The sequence below is a fragment of the Triticum dicoccoides genome, chromosome 5A (assembly GCF_002162155.2).
Source record: "Triticum dicoccoides isolate Atlit2015 ecotype Zavitan chromosome 5A, WEW_v2.0, whole genome shotgun sequence".
Lineage (NCBI taxonomy): Eukaryota > Viridiplantae > Streptophyta > Magnoliopsida > Poales > Poaceae > Triticum > Triticum dicoccoides.
This window is the reverse complement of record NC_041388.1, coordinates 537,800,515-537,821,334: the sequence shown is the minus strand read 5'-3', so window position 1 is coordinate 537,821,334 and position 20,820 is coordinate 537,800,515.

The following is a 20,820-nucleotide window of genomic DNA, read 5'->3' as shown; positions in this document are numbered from 1 at the left end:
AACTTGTATGGTAATCTCTCTAGAGGCTTGAGAGATGGATCGAATCTGTATTGCCTCCCACCTCTGGCTGTACTGCCAGATGCCGGAGCGGACGGAGCGGTTGCGGCTGTCTTCTTTCCTTGCTTACGAGGCAAAGAATAAGGACTACGACACGCCGGAGCAGCCGGAGCGACGGCGGCTCTCTTCCGCCCTTGCTCACGAGGCGTACGAGGAGGCGGGCTGCTCGGGCGCGCAGGCAGAGAAGGAGGCGGAGTGCCGCCATGCGCTGGAGAAGGAGGCAGAGTGCCCTGACCACTCGCCGGAGGAGGAGGCAGAGTTCCCTGACTCGCCGGAGGAGGAGAAGGAGGCGGAGGTGTCCAGTTCGGAAGGTTGATGAGCTCCTTCCGCCATAGACATGGAGTCTTCAGAGCACAACCCAGCCGAGTCCCTCCTTCACCGGTAGGGTGGTCAAGCTCGAGCTCCTCAAATCCCTCCATTATTTCATCCACCATCACAGCAGCATATCCTTCTAGAATTGGACGGCAGTGAAAAGTTACGCCGGGGTCAGGAGGTGCAACAGAGCCAACAGCCACCTTGACTTTGAAGTTCTGCCATTGCGTCATAAGGTGGCAATGTTGAGACTCCGTGATAGCATCCACGGGGTAGCTAGCAGGAGCCATGAAGGCAGGCTCCTAAAGCAGCTTGGTGGAAGCCATGCTGCTTCTCCACTGAGATGGCGGGGTAGCTTCGGGGGTAGCTTAGGCAGGTCGCTGGCTGTGAACTGTTTCTCGTTCCTCTAGCGCTTGTACCCTTGCGTGCAGCGCCTGTAATTGGGTATGCTCCACTTTCCTCTTCCTTCCCGGCCTTTGTAACCGCCTGCGTCGGGAAACCCAGCCTTCCACGAAACGGGGCCTGGCATGCCTCGTGTCCGTCCAGGGTGCTCATGATTCCCGAGGGCCATTGTGAGCTCGTCGTTCTCTCTGTCGGGAACGAACATCCCTTGCTGCGCTGCGGCGATATACTCCTGAAGCTTCATGACGAGTATTTGCAGTTGCTTGTTTGTCCAAACGCACTTCCCTGTTTCAGGGTCCAAGGTTCCCCCAACCCCGAAGAACCAAGTCCTTGAACGGTCTGGCTAGTGCAATGTCTCTGGTTCGACCCCTTTATCAAGCAGGTCATTCTTAGCCTTCTCCCACAACGGCCGGGCTTTGAGGTAGCCACTGATACGTCCATTTTGCATCATGCTTTTATATCGATATTTATTGCATTATGGGCTGTTATTACACATTATGTCACAATACTTATGCCTATTCTATCTTATTTTACAAGGTTTACATAAAGAGGGAGAATGCCGGTAGCTGAAATTATGGGCTGGAAAAGGAGCAAATATCAGAGACCTATTCTGCACAGCTCCAAAAGTCCTAAAACTTCACGAAAGTTATTTCCAGAATATATAAAAAATACTGAGCACAAGAAGTACCAGAGGGGGCCCACACCCTGGCCACGAGGGTGGGGGCGCGCCCTACCGTATCCCCTGGGCGCGCGCCCCTACCTCGTGGCCCCCCTGGTTGTTGGGGAACGTAGTAATTTCAAAATTTTCCTACGCACACGCGAGATCATGGTGATGCATAGCAACAAGAGGGGAGAGTGTTGTCTACGTACCCTCGTAGACCGAAAGCGGAAGCGTTAGCACAACGCGGTTGATGTAGTCGTATGTCTTCACGGCCCGACCGATCAAGCACCGAAACTACAACACCTCCGAGTTCTAGCACACGTTCAGCTCGATGACGATCCCCGGACTCTGATCCAGCAGAATGTTGGGGAAGAGTTCCGTCAGCACGACGGCGTGGTGACAATATTGATGTTCTACCGACGCAGGGCTTCGCCTAAGCACCGCTACAGTATTATCGAGGTGGACTATGGTGGAGGGGGCACCGCACACGGCTAAGAGACGATCGACTTGATCAACTTGTGTGTCTAGAGGTGCCTCCCTGCCCCTGTATATAAAGGAGCAAGGGGGGAGGCGGCCGGCCTAGGAGGAGGGCGCGCCAAGGGGGGAGTCCTACTCCCACCGGGAGTAGGACTCCTCATTCCCTTGTTGGAGTAGGAGAGAAGGAAAGAGGGGGAGAGGAACAAGGAAAAGGGCGCTGCACCCCTTGTCCAATTCGGACCAGAGGGGGCGTGCGCCTCCTTCCTTTTGGCCTCTCTCCTCTATTCCCGTATGGCGCAATAAGGCCCATATACTCCCCGGCGAATTCCCGCAACTCTCCGGTACTCCGAAAAATACCCGAATCACTCGGAATCTTTCCTATGTCCGAATATAGTCGTCCAATATATCGATCTTTACGTCTCGACCATTTCGAGACTCCTCGTCATGTCCCCGATCTCATCCGAGACTCCGAACTCCTTTGGTACATCAAAACTCATAAACTCATAATATAACTGTCATCGAAACCTTAAGCGTGCGGACCCTACGGGTTCGAGAACAATGTAGACATGACCGAGACACGTCTCCAGTCAATAACCAATAGTGGAACCTGGATGCTCATATTGGCTCCCACATATTCTACGAAGATCTTTCTCGGTCAAACCGCATAACAACATACGTTGTTCCCTTTGTCATCGGTATGTTACTTGCCCGAGATTCGATCGTCAGTATCTCAATACCTAGTTCAATCTCGTTACCGGCAAGTCTCTTTACTCGTTTCGTAACACATCATCCCGCAACTAACTCATTAGTTGCAATGATTGCAAGGCTTTAAGTGATGTGCATTACCGAGAGAGCCCAGAGATACCTCTCCGACAATCGGAGTGACAAATCCTAATCTCGAAATACGCCAACCCAACAAGTACCTTCGGAGACACCTGTAAAGCACCTTTATAATCACCCAGTTACGTTGTGACGTTTGGTAGCACACAAAGTGTTCCTCCGGTAAACGGGAGTTGCATAATCTCATAGTCATAGGAACATGTATAAGTCATGAAGAAAGCAATAGCAACAAACTAAACGATCAAGTGCTAAGCTAACGGAATGGGTCAAGTCAATCACATCATTCTCCTAATGGTGTGATCCCGTTAATCAAATGACAACTCATGTCTATGGTTAGGAAACAGAACCATCTTTGATCAACGAGCTAGTCAAGTAGAGGCATACTAGTGACACTCTGTTTGTCTATGTATTCACACATGTATTATGTTTCCGGTTAATACAATTCTAGCATGAATAATAAACATTTATCATGATATAAGGAAATAAATAATAACTTTATTATTGCCTCTAGGGCATATTTCCTTCACTAGTGGCCCTCCGATGCCCATCTTCTGCTATATGGAGTCTTTCATCGAGGAAAAAAATCATAAGCAAGCTTTCGGGACGAGACTCCGCCGCCATGAGGCGGAACCTTGGCGGAACCAATCTAGGGCTCTGGCGGAGCTGTTCTGCCGGGGAAACTTCCCTACGGGAGGGGGAAATCATCACCGTCGTCATCACCAACGATCCTCTCATCGGGAGGGGCTCAATCTCCATCAACATCTTCACCAGCACCATCTCATCTCAAACCTAGTTCATCTCTTGTATCCAATCTTTGTATCCAAACCTCAGATTGGTACCTGTGGGTTGCTAGTAGTGTTGATTACTCCTTGTAGTTGAAGCTAGTTGGTTTACTTGGTGGAAGATCATATGTTCAGATCCATTATGCATATTAATAACCCTCTAATTATGAACATGAATATGCTTTGTGAGTAGTTACGTTTGTTCCTGAGGACATGGGAGAAGTCTTGCTATTAGTAGTCATGTGAATTTGGTATTCGTTCGATATTTTGATGAGATGTATGTTGTCATCCCTCTAGTGGTGTCATGTGAATGTCGACTACATGACACTTCACCATTGTTTGGGCCTAGAGGGAGGCATTGGGAAGTAATAAGTAGATGATGGGTTGCTAGAGTGACAAAATCTTAAACCCTAGTTTATGCATTGCTTCGTAAGGGGCTGATTTGGATCCATATGTTTCATGCTATGGTTAGGTTTACCTTAATACTTCTGTTGTAGTTGCAGATGCTTGCAATAGGGGTTAATCATAAGTGGGATGCTTGTCCAAGTAAGGACAGTACCCAAGCATCGGTCCACCCACATATTAGATTTTCAAAGTACCGAACGCGAATCATATGATCGTGATGAAAACTAGCTTGACGATAAATTCCTATGTGTCCTCGGGAGCGCTTTCCTTCATATAAGAGCTTGTCCAGACTTGTCCTTTGCTACAAAAAGGATTCGGCCATCTTGCTGCACCTTATTTACTTTTATTACTTGCTACTCGTTTGAAAGCACAAGTGCTCCCTGGGTGGTTTTGGTAATTAATGTCAACATATCTCTTGTTGGACTAACACTTTTACCTAGTATGTTTCAGATAAGTACAACAATGGAGTGGCATGGACTAGAGGATGTGGAACCCCTTCAAGATGCTAAGGACAAAGGATTGGCTCAAGCTTTAAGATCAATACTCTACATTTTCTATTTTAGTGATCCAAGATCACATTGAGTCTATAGGAAAAGCCAATACTATCAAGAGGGGATAAGGTGTTGCTTAATGGCTTGCTTGCTCAAAGTGCTTAGTGATATGCTCCAAAACCCTCAACTACCTTCCCGCATCCACATATGACCTAAACCAAAAGTCAAACTCGGCCCCACCGATTCTATCTATCCGGCGCCACCGAGTTTCAAATGTCATAGCCACTGCCACAAACTCTAGCAAATCGGTTTCACCGATAGGGATCTCGGTCTCACCGAGATGGGATTGTAATCTCTCTGTGTATGTCCATTACCAAAATCGGTCTCACCGAGTTTGAGCAATCGGTACTACCGAGATTACAATGCAAACCCTCTGGTTAGCTTATTACCAAAATCGGTCCCACCGAGTTTGTGTAATCGGTCTCACCGAGTTTGCCTGACCAACTCTCTGGTTAGCTTATTACCAAAATCGGTCCCACCGAGTTTGTGTAATCGGTCACACCGAGATTACGTTATGCCCTAACCCTAACCATATCGGTCCTACCGAGTTGCATCTCAGTCCCAACGAAAATCCTAACGGTCACTAAGTTTGCTGAATCAGTCCGACCGAGTTTAACCATTCGGTCCCACCGAGTTTGGAAAATTGTGTGTAACGGTTAGATTTTGTGTGGAGGCTATATATACCCCTCCACCCACTCTTCATTTGTGGAGAGAGCCATCAGAACATACCTACACTTCCAATACACATTTTTTGAGAGAGAACCACCTACACTTGTGTTGAGGTCAAGATATTCCATTCCAACCATATGAATCTTGATCTCTAGCCTTCCCCAAGTTGCTTTCCACTCAAATCTTCTTTTCCACCAAATCCAAATCCTTTGAGAGAGAGTTGAGTGTTGGGGAGACTATCATTTGAAGCACAAGAGCAAGGAGTTCATCATCAACACCCCATTTGTTACTTCTTGGAGAGTGGTGTCTCCTAGATTGGCTAGGTGTCACTTGGGAGCCTCCAACAAGATTGTGGAGTTGAACCAAGGAGTTTGTAAGGGCAAGGAGATCGCCTACTTCGTGAAGATCTACCGCTAGTGAGGCAAGTCCTTCGTGGGCGACGACCATGATGGAATAGACAAGGTTGCTTCTTCGTGGACCCTTCGTGGGTGGAGCCCTCCGTGGACTCGCGCAACCGTTACCCTTCGTGGGTTGAAGTCTCCATCAACATGGATGTACGATAGCACCACCTATCGGAACCACGACAAAAACATCCGTGTCTCCAATTGCATTTGAATACTCCAAGCCCTTCTCTTTACATTCTTGCAAGTTGCATGCTTTACTTTCCGCTGCTCATATACTCATTGCATGCTTGCTTGATATGTATTGTGTTTGTTAAACTTGTGCTTAAACTCCACTTAAACTTAAGAATATTAAAAACTGCAACTTTTGGCACTTAGTGTCTAATCAACCCCCCTCTAGACACCTCTTCTCGATCCTTTCATCGTTACCAATTACCTTATCACAAAACTATCTGTTACCGATATTTCAGTTCTTGGAGAGAATACCTTGCTGAAAACAACTTATCATTTCCTTCTGCTCCTCGTTGGGTTCGACACTCTTACTTATCGAAAGGACTACGATAGATCCCCTATACTTGTGGGTCATCAGCCACCTGACCCCATGCGATGGTGATGCTCCTTCTTCGCAGCATTTTCTTGTTTGTCGTCGACATCTTCTTACTCTTGTCCGATGTCTTGTGGGCCACAAATGCGTCCCAGTGATCTCTGATCTTCTCAAACCGGCTGGTGAATTCTGGAGTCTTTTCTTTGTCGACAAACGTTGTTTTCAGCTCATTCTTCCACCTCCTGAATAGATCTGTCATCTTCTTAAGAGCATGAGCCTTGACCAATGGCTTAACTAGCATGGCTCGGGCATCTCGTCAAACACCACATGTGCATAGGAGGTGAGCAAGAGCACCACAAAGTTCTCCCCTCGCCGGCCAGAAAAACAGAGCAGTGGAGTGCTCTGCTCGCGGGCGAGGGGGTATATATAGCCACCTCATTGGTCCCGGTTCATGGCTGGAACCGGGACTAAAGGCCCCCCTCTGTCCCGGTTCTAGCCACGAACTGGGACCATTGGCTGTGGGCCAGGAGCGAGGACCATTGGTCCCGGTTCGTGGAACGGGGACCAATTGGTCCAGATGAACCGGGACCAATGCCCCATGAGTCCCGGGCGCCCCCTTGGGCTCACGAACCAGGACGTATGCCTCCATTGGTCCTGATTCCTGGCTGAACCGGGACTAATGGGCTGGCCAGGCCTCAACCAAAGCCCTATTTTCTACTAGTGCGAGTGTAGCATATGCGACAATGAGTGAAAGACGTTTCATCCCAACGAGCACAACACCAATGACGTTGCCAACCCTGACAGACGTTGGTGCGAGCATCAAAGCCCGCCTCACCGCACCCCCTCGATGGTCCTTTTTGTCAGGCACCAAGTTGTCCCAGCATCCACCGCCCCCGTCATCAGGCTCTTGCCGATGCGGATCCATGGACCCAAGTTTTGAATTGTCGCGTGTCACCGCAGCTTGGAGCAGGGTAGGTACGCGGTTGTTGGCCTTGCATTACGGTGGGGGTAAGCCATGGCCCGGGGAAGATGTCACCTTGCAGCATGCGTAGCCCAGCGTTGCAGCGACAAGGTCCACCTAGCGCACTACAAGCAGCCTTGTCTGGTTCACCTATGGTGCGGCGCCATGAGAAGTGCGATGGCGGCAGCAAGCATCCCATACATCAGTGGCAAGGTGAAAAGGAGAAGATAAAGTAGGAGACATGTGTGAGGCGGAGATTTTTCTAAAAATACCAAACATGGTGCATGGTGTGTGGGTCCACATGACACGTCAACGAGGTAATCCCCACCATGTAGGCCCATGGAGAAGCCCAACTATGGGCCCATGCCCAAATGCATCCGGACCTAGTACAGTACGCCATAGGCCATCGACCGGTTGATGGTGTCCCGGATTAGGGGCCACTCACTTTGTCGTCTCCCAGGCAGGTGGGCCGGGTTATGCACCCCTACGTCAGTTCACCAGCGGGCCATGACGAGGAGGCCCATGGTGTGTAGAAGGAATGTCCCCAAAGGCGCATACTCAAAGATTTAGAGGTCGTCTGCAACACATTTACCTTCCATATAGAAGACACACAAGGATCCCGTGGTAGATCAACTTGTACTTCATACTCCATCACAAATCAATACAAAACACAAGTAGGACATAGGGTTTTATCTCTTTGGAGAGCCCGGACCTGGGTAAAACCTCGTTTCTCTGTTATCGTCGTGTCAAGGCTACTAGCTCGGGACCCCCCCCCTACCTGAGATATTCCGCAATCGAGTCCGTCATTGGTGGCCCACGCAGGTCCTCGACGAGTAGCCACAAGGATCTGATAGGGATCAACATGGGAGAGTAGATCGATGTCCACATGACTTTTGTGTCATGCCAGATCATTGTCTTCGGCAGCATCACTCCTTTTGCTGACTCGATCGGCCACCTACGCCAGGTCAATACCTTTTCTCCTAGACGAATCATAAGATTCAGAAACCTGGAGTATACCATGCATTCCCACGGAGAGCTAGTCTTCTCTAGCTGGGTGTCAGACCAAATCAAGGAGTGGCACAACACGCTCGCCCTAGCCCAGATGTCAAATCAGGCCCAAAACGAGTACGAGAGCCCCTTGTCAAACCTGACCATAAGCCCGGATTCGACGATGCAACTAGGGAGCCAAGCGGCGGATCTAGCCCCACATGAAGAACACGAATCGATGTCAGGTTGGATCCTAGGAAAAACTACCATTGACACCGATGAAAAATCGAGCGCTGGAAGAACACGAGAAATCCTTCCTAAATAAGATGTTAGATCGGATCCAGGGGCTCACAATCTGAGACAGCTAGCTTTCAGTTTATGATCAGATATGGGAGTCACCCAGAAAGGTCGGATTATTCGACCCCCCCGCCACCCACCTTGTTGCTAACATTCAAAAGTTAACCGAGGTCGTCGCAAACGGCTAGAGTGAGGTTGGCAACATGGACGAGGAAGTTAGCGAATCCTCGGATAGCCTACCGATTGCCGCCATGCCTATGGGCAAGTGAACAACAACAACCGCGAAGGCAACAACAACGATGGCGGAGGCGGCGATGGTGACAACAACGGGAACAATAATAATAACAATGGCAATAATGCTAATTTCAACAAAAATGACGATGATCTAAAGAGCGGCCTCAACCACGAGGACAATGACATCCTCAACGAGTCACTTAACAACCCCAACCATGACGCACTGAGGCTGAGGTTGGTCTGTATGGCAAACAAGATAACAAACGAGAAACACATGCTTCAGGAGGAGCAGGCCTACCTGGGCGACCGCTGGAATGAGCTCTTCCAGGACGAGGAGGTGCTCAAGTCCAAGTTGAAGCAGGCGGTGAACAATAAAGCGCCGCCTAACTACTATAAGAACCTAATGAAGGACCCCGACGAGGCTGTCGAGGAGAACGCAATGTCCAAGTGCCAGAAGGCCAAGGGTCTACATAAAGAAAATTGTGTATACTAGGAATATTTTATATTTTTTTATACACATTGTATGTTTTTTATACATCAGGAACATTTTCCAAATACATGATTAATAGTTTTTCAAATATATTTTTTTATTTCTACTTTTTCACACACACTATACGTTTGCGTATACATTAGGAACATTTTCTTCCACTTTTAACATTTTCAAATATATGATTAATATAATTTTTCAAATATATGTTTTTGAACATTTTTTTCTGAATACGCCTTGAACAATTTTTAAAATACACGTTGAACATTTTTTAACTGATAGGAAGCATTTTTTCAACTATGTGAAACATTGTATAAATATTTTCTAAAAATTTCACAAACATTATTTTTGAAACATGCGAACATTTTCGTTAAATTGTCACATACATCTTTTCAAATGGTACAAAACATTTTTTTAATTACACAAACATTTTGTTTACATTGCATAAACACTGTTTAAGTGTCATGAACATTATCAATATTTTTAAAAGTTGCCTGAAGATTTTTCTACTACCACGTTATCATTTATTTTACAACCATTTTGAATTTAATCCAAAATGCAGAATGATTATGGGTTTGTCTAGGGCACATCTAGATGTGCCCTAGTTATTGCACATCTAAGTGACACAATCAAGCTAAAAAATGCACATAAATCTCCACATAAAATAGACATAGAATTTAAATGTGCAATACTTGTGAATTATGGCACATCTAGATGTGCTTTAGCAAAACTGAATAATTATTTTTCCAACTAATCACATGCTTGACCAAGCGAGTGCCGTCGTGTCTCTTTCCTAGCCCACAAGCGAATACGGGGACTCATAATGCATGCTGCTACGTCTTGAGCTTGCGTTGGTTTTCCCCGAAGAGGAAGGGATGATGCAGCAGAGTAGCGTAAGTATTTCCCTCAGTTTTTGAGAACTAAGGTATCAATCCAATAGGAGGTCACACTCAAGTCCCTCGTACCTGCACAAAACGATAACTACTCGCAACCAACGCGATTAGGGGTTGTCAAGCCCTTCAGGTCACTTACGAGAGTGAGATCTGATAGATAGAATATTTTTGGTATTTTTGATATAAATATGCAAAGTAAAAAGTAAAGGCAAAGTAAATAGCAAAACAATATAAAAGTGATGGAGATTGATATGATGAGAATAGGCCCGGGGGCCATAGGTTTCACTAGTGGCTTCTCTCAAGAGTATAAGTATTCTACGGTGGGTGAACAAATTACTGTTGAGCAATTGATAGAATTGTGCATAATTATGAGAATATCTAGGCATGATCATGTATATAGGCATCACGTCCGTGACAAGTAGATCGAAACGATTCTGCATCTACTACTATTACTCCACTCATCGACCGCTATCCAGCATGCATCTAGAGTATTAAGTTAAAAACAGAGTAACGCCTTAAGCAAGATGACATGATGTAGAGAGATAAATTCATGCAATATGAAATAAACCTCATCTTGTTATCCTCGATGGCAACTATACAATACGTGCCTTGCTGCCCCTTCTGTCACTGGGGAAGGACACCGCAAGATTGAACCCAAAGCTAAGCACTTCTCCCATGGCAAGAACTACCAATCTAGTTGGCCAAACCAAACGGATAATTCGAAGAGACTTGCAAAGATAACCAATCATACATAAAAGAATTCAGAGAAGATTCAAATATTATTCATAGATATACTTGATCATAAACCCACAATTCATCGGTCTCAACAAACACACCGTAAAAAGAAGATTACATTGAATAGATCTCCACGAGAGAGGGGGAGAACTTTGTATTGAGATTCAAAGAGAGAGAAGAAGCCATCTAGCTACTAACTATGGACCCGAAGGTCTGAGGTAAACTACTCACACTTCATCGGAGAGGCTATGATGATGTAGAAGCCCTCCGTGATGACGGCCCTCTTCCGGCGGAGCTCCGGAACAGGCCCCAAGATGGGATCTCATGGATATAGAAAGTTGCGGTGGTGGAATTAGGTTTTTGGCTCCTCTCCTGATCGTTTGGTGGTACGTGTGTATATATAGGAGGAAGGAGTACGTCGATGGAGCACCGAGGGGCCCACGAGGTAGGGGGCGCGCCCTAGGGGGGGCGCCCCCTACCCTCGTGAGCACCTCTTTGCTTCCTTGCAGTAGGGTCCAAGTCTCCTGGATCACGTTCGGTGAGAAAATCACGTTCCTGAAGATTTTATTCCGTTTGGACTCCATTTGATATTCGGTTTATCTGAAACACTGAAATAGGCAAAAACAACAATTCTGGGCTGGGCCTCCGGTTAATAGGTTAGTCCCAAAAATAATATAAAAGTGGAAAATAAAGCCCAATATAGTCCAAAACAGTAGATAATATAGCCTGGAGCAATCAAAAATTATAGATACGTTGGAGACGTATCACATGCAACACACACACATGCAAAATAGATGATATTAGCAAAAAAACTTTTGAAAGGGCATTTCCCTACTTTATGTTTTGGATGATGATGACAACCCTTTGTTGGTCTAATCTTGTGCTAAATGCTTCAGGTTCTCGATGCTTAGGCCTACATCGGAAAGCTATTCTCTCTCGTAGGAAAAGATCGAAGACGGAGTCCTCTATGCTTTTTATCTCTTTGGTCGTAGGGAACCCGTACTATCAAGAGGGAATCCTCATTAGAAAGAACTGGGGGAATCTATTCACATACACCTTCCTCACCCCTCCTTTGTCTTTCTCAGGTGAGAGAGAGAGAGAGTTTCCCTTATCTCTTCCCTTATCTTCTTATGCTCACTGTTACTTCCCAGCGGTTGTACCGCTCTCTGGAGCGGTTGTACCGCTGGTTCTTGACGCTCTCCAGCTTTGATCGAGCGGTTGTACCACTGCTTCTGGGCGGTGGTACCGCCACCATGCTCTGCAAAAGCTAGGACGGTGGTTCCGGCCATGCACCGCTCAAGTACCGCTCAAGGTTCTGGTTTGATGCGGTTCTTGGGCGGTAGTGGCCCGGTTGGTCCGGTCGTTCCTTGATAACCGGTACCACCGGTGGTCTGAGCGGTTCTTCCGCTCAGAACTTAGCCGCCCAAGAGCTCAAGACCATGCGGTTATTCCGACCATGCACCGCCCAAGTATCGGTCAAGCTTCTGTTTTGATGCGGTAGTTGTGCGGTGGCTAGGCGGTTAGTCCGGTTATTTTCTTAACCGGTACTACCGCCTGCTGGCCTGGTTGTACCGCCTGGTAGGGTTCTGCAGATACACCGTGAGTCCCGGTTGTACCGGGACAAGGACCGGTTGTACCGCTGCAGTGCTAAAAACGCTGTAACGACTGAAATTTTAGGGTTGCTATATAAGGGTGCTTCTCCTACCTACCACTCTGACCTTTGACCTCTCTCACTCCACCATTAATGCACCTCAAGCTCTCTTGCCCGATCTCTCTCTCTCTAGGCACTCAAACTTGTTGATTTGCTAGGGATTGAAGGAGGAGACCTAGATCTACACTTCCACCAAAGGATATTTGCTTCCCCCATACTTTCTTGTGTGGATTTTGTTACTCTTGGGTGTTTGAGCACCCTAGACGGCTGAGGTCACCTCTGAGCCATATTCCATTGTGGTGAAGCTTCGTGGTTTCGTTGGGAGCCTCCAATTAAGTTCTGGAGAGAGCTCCAACCTTGTTTGTAAAGGTTCGGTCGCCGTCTTCAAGGGCACCAATAGTGGAGTCATGACATCTCGCATTGTGTGAGGGCGTGAGGAGAATACGGTGGCCCTAGTGGCTTCTTGGGGAGCATTGTGCCTCCACACCGCTCCAACAGAGACGTACTTCCCCTCAAAAGGAAGGAACTTCGATAACACATCCTCGTCTTCACCGGCTCCACTTTTGGTCATCTCGTCCCTTTACTTTTGCAAGCTTACTTGTGTTACTTTCCTTGCTTTCTTGTGTGCTTGTGTGTGTTTCATCATATAGGTTGCTCACCTAGTTGCATATCTAGACAACCTACTTTTATGCAAAGTTTAGTTTGGTAAAGAAAAGCTAAAAATTGTTAGTTGCCTATTCACCCCCCCTCTAGTCAACTATATCGATCCTTTCAATTGGTATCAGAGCCTCGTCTCTTTATTAAGGACTTTGTCATCCGAAGAGTATGGTTGATACCGTAGACGGTGTGGAGGAACACTTCGGTGTGAATCCGATCTCGTCTACGGGCGATGGGGGAACCTCGGTCTCTCGTGAGGAGTTCAATGTGGCCTTGGAGACATTGAAAACCTCCATAATGACCGAGGTTGAAAGCATGTTTACTAAATTCCTTGAAGGGCTTAAACTATCCACCGCACCGTTGAAAGTGGGTGATCCCACCGACAAGGTGACGGATGCTATCTCCGACAAGGGGGAAGCTAGTAGTGAAAAGGCTCCTTCTTCTAGTGGTAAAAATGGCACCGACATCTTTGCTCATGTGGAACCACCACTTGTTTATGGTGGACCGGTTCCTTCCACTCATTTGAATCATGCCGGTCCTCCCCCTAAGATTGTGAAAAATGAGGACTTTGATTCTTGGGTCTACCGCTTTAAGCGTCATTTAAATCATGTGAACACTAATCTTTGGAGAATCATTGAAGAAGGTTTCCATCCGCATGATCCAAGCAACTTCACTCCTCAAGAAGCCGCGGATAATCAATTCAATGAGAATGCTCTCTTCATCATTCAAGATGCAATTCCACCCGAAGATCTACCTCATCTTTGGCCCTTCGCCTTGGCCAAAGACGCATGGCTTTGTGTTGTCTCGCTCTACCGGGGAAGCGTAAGCATTCAACGCTCCAACTATGAAGTGGTGCAAGATGAAGCTGATGAGTTTGCAATGAAAGAAGATGAAGAACCTCGTGAGCTTTATCGGAGAGTAACAAAACTCACGGTCTCACTCCGAGATCACGGGAGCAAGGACACGGATGACAATTGGATCAAGCGCAAATTCCTCAAGGCAATGATGCCCTACCACAAGGCCATGTCCTCCGTCATTCGTCAAAGGCCGGACTTCCACACTTTGACCTCAAGCGAAGTGTTGGATGAGTTTGTGGCCATGAACATCTTGGACAAGACCGCCAACAATGCGGTGCTTCGTTCTCAAAGGGCAAAGAAGCTCAACCTTGCATTGAAGGCCAAGGTTTGCGTTGAAGAAGAAGAAAAGGAAGAAGAGGAAAGCAATCCCGAAGATACAAAGCATGCATATCATGAACACATGGCACTTGCGTCAAGGCAATTTTGGAGTAAGAAAAACTCAAGGCCAAACTTCAACAAGAACAACTCAAGTGGCACGAAGAGCAAGCAACGTGTAAGGACTTGCTACAACTGTGGCAATGTGAGTCATTTTGTTGCGGAGTGCCCGTATGAGAAGAGGGAAGACAATGGTGGCAGGCTCATTCGAAAGGACAAAGCCAAGTCCTTCCTCAACAAGAGCAACTTTATCAAGAAAACCCCTCACAAGGCATTGGTGGTTCAAGAAGAGTACCATGAGGATGACGATGATGATGAAGATGGTGAGTCGGTTGCCATGGCCTCCGTTGCCATTGCAAAAACTCCATGAATATCTCTCTTCGACTCACCCAATGAGACCATCACCGCCAAGTGCCTCATGGCTAAATCCACCAACAAGGTAACTCCCAACATCAAAACTACCATCATTAATAATCCTTCCTTGACGGATTTCATTGACAAATGTGAGGGATCTAATGTGGAAGAAAATGAGTTTGAGTCCTTTATGGGTAAACTCAAGGGTAAATCCAAGAAGCATTTTGTTGCTCACTTGGAACAACTTGGTGAAGCCAATGACGTGATCGAGTCTCATGAAGATACCATCTCCAAGATGGAGGGGCATAGTCGTGACTATGCCGATGAGATCTCGGATCTTTCACATGCTCTTGAGGAAGAGTGTGGTCTTCGTTTGGCTCTTGAGGAGTCACACAACGATGATCATGCTAAGTTAAAGAAAGATCTTGATCATGCTATCGTTGTTTCTCGTGTGCTAAACTCCGAGAAGGCCAAACTTGGGGTTGATCTTGTTAGACTCAAAGAGGAGTTTGATCTACTTGACAAGGCTCACAAGGTCTTGAAGGGTGCTCATGCTAGCCTCAAAGAGTCTCATGATCAACTCCAAGTAAAGCTAACCAAGGAGAAAGCCACATTCCCTCGTATGCTATTAATTGATAATGCAAGTGCTACTAACCCTTGTTGTGAGCATGTGCATCTTATTGAGGAGAATTTTAAGTTGAAGGAGCAACTTGAGAAAGGCCTTGTGTCATGCATACAAGGGGAGAAGAACCTAAACGACCTTTTGAGAAATCAAAAGGAAGTTGTGGCCAAGGAGGGGATTAGGTTCGCGCCCAACCCCAAGAACAAGAAGAAGGATAACAAGACCAAACGACCTCCTCCTCTCAAGCAAACTTTTGTGAAGGAGGGAGAGAGTGCTTCCAAGGAGAAGAAGAACAATGCGAAGGGTAGCAATGTCAAAAAGGGCAATACCACCCCTCCCAACCAAGCCGGTGACTTTAATCCTTCTTATGTGTTATGTCGTGCTAGTGATGGGCATGTCTATGCCAAATTTGTTGGTTCTCCTCATGAGTACATTGAATGGTCTATTTGGGTTCCTAAGACCCTTGTTACTAACATAAAAGGACCCATTACAAAATGGGTACCTAAAACCAAGCATTGATCTCTTGTAGGTGTTTGCTTCCGGTGGGGGATCATGGTTGCTCGATAACGGAGCTACAAATCATATGACCGGAAGCAAGGACTTGGTGGTGGACGTGCACGAGATTCCATCTATGCCCACCAATGTTGAGTGGGGTGACGCCTCATCTTCTAAGGTATTGGGACTTGGCAAGGTTGTCATCTCTCATGATCTCACGATCGAGGAGGTCATGCTTGTTGAGTCCCTTGCATACAATTTACTTTCCGTTTGTCAACTTGCAATCATGGGCTTTGCCACTTTCTTTGATATTGATACCGTGGCCCTCTTGTGGAGCAAGACTCTTAAAGTAGCCTTTGTTGGGCATGTCAAGAACGGTCTATATGTGATTAACTTTTCAGAGCGACCCACTAAGACCGCGACATGCCTAATGGCTAAAGTTGATGTGGTATGGCTTTGGCATCGCCGTTTAGCCCATGTCAATATGAGATCTCTGCAAAGTCTTCTCAAGGGGGACCATGTCCGTGGACTAACGGATGTTAGTTTTGCTAAAGATCGTGCTTGCAGTGCTTGTATCGAAGGAAAGCTACATGAGAAGGCTCACCCTCCCACGACTATCATTTACTCAAAGAGGCCTTTGGAGCTCCTTCACTTGGATCTCTTTGGGCCTCCATCCTTTGATAGTCTTGGGGGTAGGAAGTATTGCTTGGTGATTGTGGATGACTACTCAAGATATACTTGCGTGTATTTCTTCAAGAGGAAGAGCGAGACCCAACAAACCGTCATTGACTTTGCAGATGAAGCACAACGTCAACACAATGCAAAGATCTTGACAATAAGAAGTGACAACGGCACCGAGTTCAAGAACTACACCTTGGATGAGTTTCTTAGTGATGAGGGGATCAAGCATCAATATTCCGCACCCTACACCCCTCAACAAAATGGTGTTGCGGAGAGGAAGAACCAGACATTGATGGATGCAGCAAGGACCATGATGGCGGAGTTCAAGTCTCCGTACAACTTTTGGGCCAAAGCCATTAACACCGCATGTCATGCATCCAATCGGCTCTACCTCCGCAAGGGCTTGAACAAGACTCCATATGAGATACTCACCGGTAACAAGCCCAACCTCAAGTACTTTCGGGTGTTCGGGTGTAAGTGTTCCATTCTCAAGAAAGGTGTTCGGTTGTCTAAATTTGAGGCTAGAGCTTATGAGGGCATATTTGTTGGTTATGCTACAAACTCTCATGCTTACCATGTCCTCAATAAATCCATGGGACTTATTGAGGAGACGTGTAACATGGAGTTTGATGAGAATAACGGCTCCCAAGTGGAGCAAAGTGGCACTTGTGATGTAGGTGGTGAAATTCCTCCTCAAGCCATAAGAAGAATGGGTGTTGGTTTTATCCTACCCGTTGAGGAACCCCTTGTAGCCGGAGGAGAAGGACAATGCTCCACTCAAGTGGAGCCATCACCAACCCAAGGCCCACACGCTTCCGAAGAACAAAGTGAAGGCCCTCATCCTCATGAACAAGACCAAGGGCAAGATCATGCTCAAGACGGTGTTGACACACCAAGTGATGCCCAAGGTCAAGTTCTCTCCTCCGAGCAAGTTTAAGATCAAGAACAACCTCAAGATGTCGCTCAAGATGATCAAGTGACCGCTCCTCTATTGGGGAACGTAGTAATTTCAAAAAAATTCCTACGCACATGCAAGATCATGGTGATGCATAGCAACGAGAGGGGAGAGTGTTGTCTACGTACCCTCGTAGACTGGAAGCGGAAGCGTTAGCACAACGCGGTTGATGTAGTCGTACGTCTTCACGGCCCGATCGATCAAGCACCGAAACTACGGCACCTCCGAGTTCTAGCACACATTCAGCTCGATGACGATCCCCGGACTCCGATCCAGCAAAGTGTCGGGGAAGAGTTCCGTCAGCACGACGGCGTGGTGACGATCTTGATGTTCTACCGTTGCAGGGCTTCGCCTAAGCACCGCTACAATATTATCGAGGATTATGGTCGAGGGGGGCACCGCACACGACTAAGAGATCAATGATCAATTGTTGTCTATGGGGTGCCCCCCTGCCCCCGTATATAAAGGAGTGGAGGAGGGGGCCGGCCAAGGAGGGTGGCGCGCCCTAGGGGGGAGTCCAACTCCCACAGGGAGTAGGACTCCCCTTTTTCCTATTAGGAGTAGGAGAGGGAAGGAAGAGGAAGGAGGGAGGAAGGAAAGGGGGGGCGGCCCCCTCCCAATTCGGATTGGGCTTGGGGGGTGCCCCCTCCCTTGCTCCTTTCCCCTCCTTTCCACTAAGGCCCAATAAGGCCCATATACCTCCCGGGGGTTCCGATAACCTCCCGGTGATCCGGTATTGTCCCAATCTCACCCGGAACCTTTCCGGTGTCCAAATATAGTCGTCCAATATATTGATCTTTATGTCTCGACCATTTCGAGACTCCTCGTCAAGTCCGTGATCACATCCGGGACTCCGAACAACCTTCGATACATCAAAATATATAAACTCATAATGAAACTATCATCGTAACGTTAAGCGTGCGGATCCTACGGGTTCGAGAACAATGTAGACATGACCGAGACACGTCTCCGGTCAATAACCAATAGTGGAACCTGGATGCTCATATTGGCTCCTACATATTCTATGAAGATCTTTATCGGTCAGACCGCATAACAACATACGTTTGTTCCCTTTGTCATCGATATGTTACTTTCCCGAGATTTGATCGTCGGTATCTCAATACCTAGTTCAATCTCGTTACCGGCAAGTCTCTTTACTCGTTCTGTAATACATCATCTTGCAACTAACTTATTAGTTGCATTGCTTGCAAGGCTTAAGTGATGTGCATTACCGAGAGGGCCCAGAGATACCTCTCCGACAATCGGAGTGACAAATCCTAATGTCGAAATACGCCAACCCAACATGTACCTTTGGAGACACCTGTAGAGCACCTTTATAATCACCCAGTTACGTTGTGCGTTTGGTAGCACACAAAGTGTTCCTCCGGTAAACGGGAGTTGCATAATCTCATAGTCATAGGAACATGTATAAGTCATGAATAAAGCAATAGCAACAAACTAAATGATCAAGTGCTAAGCTAAGAAATGGGTCAAGTCAATCACATCATTCTCCTAATGATGTGATCCCGTTAATCAAATGACAACTCATGTCTATGGTTAGGAAACTTAACCATCTTCGATCAACGAGCTAGCCAAGTAGAGGCATACTAGTGACACTATGTTTGTCTATGTATTCACACATGTATTATGTTTCCAGTTAATACAATTCTAGCATGAATAATAAACATTTATCATGATATAAGGAAATAAATAATAACTTTATTATTGCCTCTAGGGCATATTTCCTTCAGTCTCCCACTTGCACTAGAGTCAATAATCTAGATTACACAGTAATGATTCTAACACCCATGGAGCCTTGGTGCTGATCATGTTTTGCTCGTGGAAGAGGCTTAGTCAGCGGGTCTGCAACATTCAGATCCGTATGTATCTTGCAAATTTCTATGTCTCCCACTTGGACTAAATCCCGAATGGAATTGAAGCGTCTCTTGATGTGCTTGGTTCTCTTGTGAAATCTGGATTCCTTTGCCAAGGCAATTGCACCAGTATTGTTACAAAAGATTTTCATTGGACCTGATGCACTAGGTATGACACCTAGATCGGATATGAACTCCTTCATCCAGACTCCTTCATTTGCTGCTTCCGAAGCAGCTATGTACTCTGCTTCACATGTAGATCCCGCCACGACGCTTTGTTTTGAATTGCACCAACTGACAGCTCCTCCGTTTAGTAAAAATACGTATCCGGTTTGCGATTTAGAATCGTCCGGATTAGTGTCAAAGCTTGCATCAACGTAACCATTTATGATGAGCTCTTTTGTCACCTCCATATATGAGAAACATATCCTTAGTCCTTTTCAGGTATTTCAGGATGTTCTTGACCGCTGTCCAGTGATCCACTCCTGGATTACTTTGGTACCTCCCTGCTAGACTTATAGCAAGGCACACATCAGGTCTGGTACACAACATTGCATACATGATAGAGCCTATGGCTGAAGCATAGGGAGCATCTTTCATTTTCTCTCTATCTTCTGCGGTGGTCGGACATTGAGTCTTACTCCACTTCACACCTTGTAACACAGGCAAGAACCCTTTCTTTGCTTGATCCATTTTGAATTTCTTCAAAACCTTGTCAAGGTATGTGCTTTGTGAAAGTCCAATTAAGCGTCTTGATCTATCTCTATAGATCTTAATGCCCAATATGTAAGCAGCTTCACCGAGGTCTTTCATTGAAAAACTCTTATTCAAGTATCCCTTTATGCTATCCAGAAATTCTATATTATTTCCAATCAACAATATGTCATCCACATATAATATCAGAAATGCTATAGAGCTCCCACTCACTTTCTTGTAAATACAGGTTTCTCCAAAAGTCTGTACAAAACCAAATGCTTTGATCACACTATCAAAGCGTTTATTCCAACTCCGAGAGGCTTGCACCAGTCCATAAATGGATCACTGGAGCTTGCACACTTTGTTAGCTCCCTTTGGATCGACAAAACCTTCTGGTTGCATCATATACAACTCTTCTTCCAGAAATCCATTCAGGAATGCAGTTTTGACATCCATTTGCCAAATTTCATAATCATAAAATGCGGCAATTGCTAACATAATTCGGACAGACTTAAGCATCGCTACGGGTGAGAAGGTCTCATCATAGTCAATCCCTTGAACTTGTCGAAAACCTTTTGCAACAAGTCGAGCTTTATAGACAGTAACATTACCGTCAGTGTCAGTCTTCTTCTTGAAGATCCATTTATTCTCAATTGCTTGCCGATCAACGGGCAAGTCAACCAAAGTCCACACTTTGTTCTCATACATGGATCCCATCTCAGATTTCATGGCTTCTAGCCATTTGGCGGAATCTGATCGCTTCTTCATAGTTCGTAGGTTCATCATGATCTAGTAGCATGACTTCCAGAACAGGATTACCATACCACTCTGGTGCGGATCTTACTTTGGTTGATCTACGAGGTGGTAGTAACTTGATCTGAAGTTTCATGATCATTATCATTAGCTTC